The 9,088-nt window shown below is 44.3% G+C and overlaps 1 protein-coding gene across 2 annotated transcripts in view; it reads right to left on the reverse strand.

The window, feature by feature from the left end:
- The window catches only part of TANC1 (tetratricopeptide repeat, ankyrin repeat and coiled-coil containing 1), a 184,259-nt gene extending 176,204 nt beyond the window's left edge, over positions 1 to 8,055 (reverse strand). The window contains exon 1 of one of the 2 annotated variants that reach the window (XM_077319955.1): positions 7,709 to 8,055. The gene's annotated coding sequence lies outside the window, so the exon portion shown is untranslated. The remainder of the gene's footprint in view (positions 1 to 7,708) is intronic. The other variant, XM_077319956.1, reaches the window with a different exon arrangement.
- Between the last annotated feature and the right edge of the window lie 1,033 nt (positions 8,056 to 9,088).

Raw genomic sequence — 9,088 nt, forward strand, 5'->3', positions numbered from 1 at the left:
CCACAAACCTAAAGTGCTTAACTTTGGGTATTAAATATAAAATAATTTACTACTCAGGTCAAACATGGATTTAGCCTTGTGGTATTGTAATTTTGCCAGGGACACAGGCAAGATACAAAGCTATCAGAACACAAATCATTTATAACACTTTATGAATTTTACATAACGTTAATCCTGGAGAACAGGTTTAGCCTAGACAGAACAGGAACAGAAATGGAGTTTAAAACAAACAGCATAAATTATTTATCCATTCAATTCAAAAACTTGGAATTATAAAGCAAGATTTTCAGAATGCGTCCCCTTTATGAAGCCATGGCAAAAATAATCAAAGCACAGTATGTTCAGCTGAGATGTGAAAATAAAATTCAAAGATAACGTGATCAAAGAAAAAGACAGTATTTTGCTGAGGTAGCACAGAAGATCAGCTTCCCTGTCACAAACATTTTGTATCATCAGTCACTTAGCCTTCAGTCCACAGTTCCTCCAGCCAATGGTAACTTTTGCGTTGGATCCTTTCAGGAATTAATGCTACTTTCGGAGGACAGAACACTAGGTATTATTTCCCAGGAGATGCTTTAGACTGTACCATAACGGGAGAGACAAAAAACTCTGTGAGCAACTTTTATTTTACCCATGGAAAAACAGTGTTGGATCCAAGCCAAGGATACTTAATTCATCTGTCCTATGTCTATCTGGCACATGCTATTCTGCATCCGAATATACTGACAGTGCAACCCCCTAGGCATAGTATACCCTTTTACATCAACATCAGGGAAAGATCTTGGTCTCTATGCCCTCTTGCTGGCCCTCAGTAGTAATTGGTTGGCCACTGTGTGCAGAAGGCTGCTGGACTAGATGGACCACTGATCTGATCCAGTAGGGCTCTTCTTACATCCACTGAAGTCAATGAACTAAGAAAGGTATAATTCTGCTTAGAACTACATTGTAAGCCTGCTCTAGTCAAAATTTTAATCAAGTAATTGCCTACTGTTTGTTTCTTTATTGATTAATTGATTGCATTTCTATGCCCTCCTCCCCTAAGTCTCAGGGTGGTTCACATGGAACGTAAACAAATAATACATTGAACTCAATGACTATAGCAAATAAAGGTAATAGTAATAATAATAATAGCAATAAAAAGAGAAAATAACATTCTAACAGTAAACAATCTAACAGAGCCATGGTTGGCCACCGTATGGGTTCAAGGGAGGGAGGTTCGGGGCCCAGTCAGCATTGTTTAGTTTCGGTCAACCTCAAACAAATGCTGGTGAAGGAGCTCCTTTTTGGAGGCCCTGCAGACTGTTTTAGTTCAGTTTTGATTTTTTTACCAAACCTTCAGTATATGCATCTAAGATACTGAAGTATAAGAACTAACAAGCAACCCCCATGTTGCAAGAAGAAAAGGCCTCTAACTTGTTATTTTTCATTCTCTATGTCAACACACCAACATCAACGCCTCAAAACATGTCCTTAAACCTCAGCCTTATTAAACATTTGTCTTCTATCAATTTATTTATTTATTTATTAGCTTGCCTTTCTTTTTAAAAGAAATTATGTAACAGGGCACATCAGCTCCCATGCCAATAGTGAAACCTACTGTGACAGACTGCACTTTTAAGAAACTGTACAAACCACTGAAGGACTATGAAGGATTAATTCTTCATAGAGCCAGGGAACCTCGAGTGACAGGCTGTTCCAAGACATCTGATTGGTTAGCATCAGCTGAACAGAGAAAGACTTCTAAACTGAATGCTGAAGAGAATTCAGTGTGATTTCAGTCCTAGCTGAGACGACTCAAGTACTGAGTTTCAAAATTCAGCCCTGATTGAGAGTATTTTAATACAGACAGGAGACCTGGGCAAAGTTGGCAAGGATGAGTAGATAGGCAGATGGGGACTCCCATCCAGGCCAAGGACAGGGGAAGTGAGAAGAAAATCCCCTACCCAGACAAATACTGAGTTAGCTCTGAAGTGCGCAAACATCACTGGTCTGGTGTTTTAAGAGAAAAATTTTGGGTACTGGAAAGAATGCCTGCTAAAAAGTGGGGGAACACTGGAATAAAGGCCTCTAAATTTTAAAAATGTAAGTAATAATCAATAGTTTAAGAAACTCTCATTAGCCTGAAATACAAGAGTCTGTGTGTATCCTGGTTTTACTTCAAAGTTACCTATATTGAATTATCGTAGAAATTTCAACCTTTGATGTCACCTGACCTCTCCCCTCTATTGAATAAAATATTTTGTTAATTTTGAACTTCAAAATGTCTCAAGTGCCATTTTCAGTGATTTAAGGGTGATCCCACCCTTCTCTCAGATTCCTGGGCTGAGCCAGCAGTAAAATACCATACTGATACAGGGTGGGGTAGCCAAAGTTCTTCAGGAAAGAAGAAAACAGACTACTAGGGTTGCACAGTCAAAAAGGAAAAGAAAAACAGAGGGAAAATCTGGCTTCTGAGGGAAGGAATTGGACATACATATAAATTCACTTTTTAAGTATCTGAAACTTATATTCAGCTCAGCCAACATCAAGAACACAGAACATAACAATCAACCATTACATAACATTTAGTTGTTAATATAAAATATAAACATATAACGAGGCAGATTACATAGCAGTAAGACGTCAACATACTTCTTACTACCAACCAGCATACATTATTACCAACCTTTCTAGAATTTGCCACATTGTCAACTCCCATGAGGACTAGAAACTTAGGGCTTATTTTTTTATATTACAAATTTGATTTGATATGGAATTCTGCTAGACATATTTCTGACTTCTCACCACTGACTACAAGAACGATCCATGATCCATTTAAGTGGTCAAATGACTGACAGATTTCTGCATGTCATAGGAAGACTTCCATCTCCCCCCAACCAAGGCAAGAACAGCCATTAGACCAGTTCCTTTTGGAGCACACCTTAGCCAAAATGAGTGATGGCCATATCTCAGCCAGCTGCTCAGTCATCTGATAGACCTCTGTATGTCCGTAGGAAGGATATGGAAAATATGCCTGCTTCATTTGACATCGCAGGAGTAGGGAACAGATTTAGAGATATTCCTGTATGCATACATTCATGACATTCTCAAACATTCATTCCCTAGGGTGGAGGAGAATAAGAATACTACACCTGCAACAAAGATTCCCTTGGTCATCTCTTAAGCAGATCTTGCAGAGATGCCTCCTTAGGGAGTATTGTCTTGATTTTATATACACTGTTGGTTTTAAACATTACCAATTCATGATTTACCTGCTGCACTGTACTTCTGCTATTGCTACTTTTATTTTATTTTTGTGCTGTTACTGATGCTGGTTTTGGATTGTAGGTTCCATTGATTTATTTTTAGAGAATGTGTATTGTTTACCGAGTTGTGTATTGTCTTCAGAGCCTCCTGTCTAGGAATAATTTAAACAAGAAATATAATGACGTGTACTGTTGATATTCATGCCAAAGGTATTTTGACACTTGGCCACTGCACTCTACAATTCCCTGCAGAAGGTCTAGGGAAGTTGTGTTTTAAAGCTCTACACCAGTTCATCTGTAGGCTGTACACATACAGGATGCAGAGTCTGAAGCAGAATTTTAAAAATTCAAGCGTGCACTGTGCTTCCCCACCATAAAATAATCTAGAAGGAGACATTTGCACCATATTAAACCCCATCCTAAAAGCCATACAGTTCAGTAAAGATTCCTTGGTTGGCTTTAAGTGATGCCCTGCAATTCAGAGTTGCCATGGCACCAGCTATACAAGGCTCCAGCTAAGGACACACAATGTCTCTTTCCTACAAGCAGTTATGGGAAGTTAGCAAGTTTGGATAAGAACCAAGTATGCTTTGGCTCTGGAGTGGACCTAATTTATCATCATTTGGACATTCCAGTGGTTAGCTAAACCAAGAAAGCAGAACAACTGGCAGTTTATAATGTCAAGCAAAGTAAAGCTCCAAATGCATTGGCAAAGCTATAGGTTTACATGACATACTGAGAACAATTTTGACATTTTTGGCATTTGTTTATTCATATTATAACAACTGTAAACAAGTATCACGACACCCATTTTCCTCCACTACTGATAGTCAAATCATAACAATTAGGGAAGTCTCAGAATAGATCCGTATTTGGCAGCAAAAACCGCAATCAACACTCCAGAGGAAATTCTGAAGGATATAAGATACCGTATTTATTTCCTTTTCTACCACAAGCTGGATATTATGCCATGGTTTTGTTTTTTAAAAAGACACCCAAAGAGTTTTTGGCTGACAAATAAACTTCGCAAACAATTGACATTCACCGTCTAGTCCACTCACAGGACTTTTTGTGACTGGATGAGTAAGTCACATTTAAAAATACAATAACAAGCAGTTCCCCAGCACTTGCAAATTCTTGGCCTCCTAGCAATCAAAGGAGCCCTGAAGTTAGAAAGAAATGTCAAATGCCCCATTAGCAAAGTAGTTACACGCAATCTTTTGTCAAGCAGAAAACTCTCCTTTCAAAGGCTATTCCTGCCTTTGCCACATAACAGAAAAGAAATGGGGGGGCAGCAATCTGAGCTCCCTTCTTCCCATCTGTATCTGTATCTGTATCTGTAACATAAATAAAACAGGAAAGGGGTGGTGGGAGGAGCTGGGACTCATTGTATAACTGATCGGCCCTCCATCCAACAAACAGCCAATCAAGTAGAACATCCAGAACATCACCCAGCTGACAACCAGGGCCTGGGAGGAAGGAGGGATGCGCTCTGGCTTTGCTGGCATGTGGGGGGGCAGGGAAACCATGACCCCCACCAATGCTCCCCACACCCCAAAAAGGGCCACTGCAGCCTCTCGAGGCCTCGGTAGACCTGCTCAGGTCGAGGGGGGGAGAGAATCTAGTACCCGTTGTCTTTTTTTTTTTTTTTACAGCAGGCTTTTCTGCTAGTCTCTAACAACCACATAACTTTTCAGCACACTATCAAAACTAGATCCAATTATTTTCTGTTCATTTGTCAGTTATCTGCCCAAGAAAAGTCAAGGACAGCTGAATCTCCACCTAACACAACATAGTAGCACACTTTCTATAGCATGGGAACATATTCTCTTACATGTATAACCAGCAACTGGTTGTATATTAAGTACCAGGCCTGTTCACACATGCAGGACAGTGAGGTAGCAGAATATTGGGGAGTTAGTGCAGAATTCACCATTTTGGGCAACGAATATGGGATTTACAGCTCTGAATGTTTCATGTAAAAATAGTAATAAAAATCCATGCAAATAGAGAAGATTTTATACCTTTCTTTGTTTACTCGTAGCCTACTTACAATAAAAAACTAGTGGTAGATCACAAAGTGGAATTGTAGTCAATAAATTGACCCGTCCAGTCTACCAATTTATTCTCCTGCATCTCATCCGCCATTGAATGTTAAAAAAATAGATTGATAGGCATAGTAAACTACACCACCTTCAAGACTGAGAATATACTTACCTTACAAACTGCTAATTACTTCCGATACACTATTGTTACGTTTATACCCAGGCTATGTTAGTCTTTTTTTTAGAACTGTCATAATATAAATCTTCTATGTTAAGGCAGTCTGTCCCTCTTCCTCTGGCAAATACAGAGGATATGCTGTCATTTTTTAAAAATGACTTACAAAAAACGTATAAACCTGTCAAATAGTGTCAAATAGATTTCCACCAATCCCTATTGAGTAGCTTCAGAAGAAAAAGAGCTGGCAGTAGGGTTGTGCACAGCGGAATCCAAATGGGCCGTCTGAGGCTGATGCAGCCAGCGCCGTACCCCCATGCCTGGAACGGCAAATCTGGACACCGCCACACACAACCCACGGACGATTCAGACACTGCCACGCACAACCTTAACTGGGAGCTCTGAGAAAACTGTGACTGGCCCAAGGTCACCCAACCTGCTGCATGTGGAGGAGTGAGGAGTCAAACCTGGTTCTCCACAACACCATGCTGACTAATCACAGGTCAGACCAGACAAGGAAGAATCACAGAGACCAATTTGGAAGCACCTATCTCAAAACCACTGCATGTCCAAACTGCACGCCACAAGCAGAAAACAAGAATAAAAGGGAAACAATAGAGAGAGATTGGTAGAGAAATAACTGCTTTTTAAAAAGCGTACTCCAATAGTTTTAAGCAAATGAGCATGCAACATCAAAGGAAGAATGCCCCTGGATCTCTTCCTAGCTCAGGGCTCTAATCTTAAGGCCATGATTACCTGAGAAAGTGACTAACCTTGAATATTCCCTCACATACTGTCCCGTAACATTCCTCCACCCTTTTTCTGGGCAGCTCCTCTCTCACGGTCATCCTTTCTAATTCTTCTAAGAGCCAACCCATCCAAGGCTGGAACATGCCATCTGACTTTGCAGTCTTTCAAACCTCCCACTACAGATTCCTGGTTTCCTTCAGTATCAAAACACTTCCCAAAGAGGGGAAGAAAAGACAAAAGAAATACATCATGTTTTGATTAGGTTTCTTTAATGCCAACTCAACATTTGCATTGAGTTGGAGAAAGACTCTAAAGCGCCTGTCACCCCTCACCAAATCCCGAACTGTCAAAGTAATGTGTCTTGTCCTACAAAAATCTAGCACATTGTCCTTGGTAAACAAATGTAATCTCTTGACAGTATCAAAAAACTTGGGTTCCTTTAGAAACAAGCAGATATGTTGACTACTTCGATCTCAAAAGGTGGGAAATACAGGCCAAGCCAAATACCACCACCCTTTAATTCCAAAGAGAAAGCTACAAGGCATAAACCTGGCAGGAAATTACACTTTCTGACATCAAAGTCCTCCCTCTCCCCTAATCCCAGCTTTTGCTGTCATTCTGCGGAGGGAAATACATTCCACATGCTCAGAGGCCCTCCGCAAAGTTTTCCAAATTTCAGCGTTGGTTAAAATGAGAACTGACTAGTTAAGAGTTTAAACCTCGTGCTATTCCGTCTGGCAGCCCACAGACCTCGCTCATCTCCCACGGTTGCCTCACATATGCAAAAGCCAAGGGCAAAACGCTCACCAATTGTCAAGCACCAAAAGAATGGGTCACATATGATCACACACGCCTTCCTCCCTCTGCAGAAACGCCTATTCGGAAGCATCAAATACGAAGCAACCCCCCCATCCCCCAAAGCCATCTATTTCTGAAGGCCAAGGCACACCGCACACCACATGTCCGCCTTTCCCCTCGGAGGCACCTTTTCGGGCGGCCACCGGCCTCACAAGCGAGGCGCTGAAGGCTCCCGTCTGCTCCCAGGCTTCTCCCCCAGCCCCACCGCCGCCAGCGGACCCATTTGCTAAGGTCACTCGGTGTAAAACAAGCCAGTGGGCGCAACGGGGCTATTCCAGACCGTCTCACTCCTGCAGGCTGCCGGGTGGCAGCGGCGACTCCCAGCACTTCCTACCCCACCCCGGGAAGCTCCCTCTCCCACCCCACCGCCATGCTCCGGAGGGCACTCGGCCACCGAGCCGACGCCCCCGCGCGCCCCTCACTGCGCCCACCCAGCCACCCAGCCACGGGCGCGCCGGTGAGGAGAAAGTGTGCCGCCAGAGCGCCGAGGGAGGCAGACATGCCCATGCACATTCCCCAGGCAGAAACTTCGCGTCGCACTTTGTTTCCACCCCGGGAAGCAAGCGGGGCGAAGTCCCCGCAACCCCCTCCCCGCGCCCCCCTCCGACGCCCCCCGGGGAGCGGGCACCACTTACCCGCCGCGGCCGGGAGTGCGGCGCCTGCCAGGCGCTCCCTCGGGGTCCCTCGGGGTGCGTCCCGAGCGCGACTCTCCGCGCAGCGCCAGGCAGGCAGGCAAAGCGAGCCGGATGAGCTCATTGGAAGCGGGCGGCAGCAGTCCCCGCCTTCCGCATTTCTCCCTCCGGCCGCCTTCCCACAGCAGCCGAGCTCACGCTGGGGTGGGTGGGGGGAGGGGAGCCGCCAGGTTGCAATGGATGTCGCGCCGCTTCCCTTTCCCCTTCCCCGGCTCTGCTGCTCTCAAGCGCTGGGCTGGGCTTAGAGCCCGCCTCAGCTCGACCCGAGACCCGATTGGGCGCGGCCGGCCCACGGTGGCAACCCCTTCCTTGTCCTCCCCCCCCCCCCCCCCGTTCCTGCTCGCAGCCTCCCCCCTTCCCGCGAGCGGGCAAAGTTCCTGTTGCTTGGAAAGAGGCACAAACCATCTGGGACCAATTAGCTGCAAGGGGCTCAGCAGGATTGGCGGGCGAGCCCGGCGGAGGGCCTCGGCCTTTGCTTCTGCCTCCTCCCCTTGCAGGATCAAGCCAGAAGTCAAAGGGGAGCGACTGGGGGCACGGCGGCCGAAGGCGTCAGGGAGCTGCCTGGAGTCATCAGGCGGGCGGCAGGATAAAGCTTTGGCCAGGCTGGCCGACCTGTGACTCTTGGTGCTTTAGACGGATGCCCTGCGGGCTGGGGATTGTGTGCCTGCTTCTGAGCGGGACGTGTGGAGTTTATAGCAACGGAGCCGTGTTATTGGTGAAAAGGGCACCTGCCCTGTTTGTGTTGCGTGTTGCAACCAGCTATAACTTGGCTTGCATGCTCTGCAGGCGTACAGCTCACCGTGTCACGCAATCATTAGTATTGTTTGGGTTTGGGTTTTTTTTTACCTGAGGGGTTTACAGTATCACAGAGGTGTGAAATTGTTGGGGTTTTTAAAAACCAAGGAGATTCTCAGAGGTATTTTTTGATATATAATGCAAAAAAAATAAAAATATTTGTTGGAGGAATCTTTAAACGGTTGTTATGACATTCAGGGTTGATGGGCTACAGTCTGCCTTCACTTAACCAATATTTTCATTGACTTTGTTTTCAGCTAAAAGACTTGTTGAAAAATTATTCACACAACTTTCCAACTATTTAAAGCCCATTTGTTTTATGTACTTTTCTTATTATAACTTTCTTATTATAACTTTACCGAGCCATTTGTCATGATTTAAAAAAGGTACGTTTGCAGGATTTTTGCATGCACTGTTACTGATCTTTATCTTTACAGGAATGGGAACATTACTGCTTCAATATTACTCGGAGAATTCAAAACGTTTGCCAGAATGAAATCATTGTGATAATTTCAAGCAGGTGATACT

This window comes from Paroedura picta, chromosome 2, assembly GCF_049243985.1.
Source record: "Paroedura picta isolate Pp20150507F chromosome 2, Ppicta_v3.0, whole genome shotgun sequence".
Lineage (NCBI taxonomy): Eukaryota > Metazoa > Chordata > Lepidosauria > Squamata > Gekkonidae > Paroedura > Paroedura picta.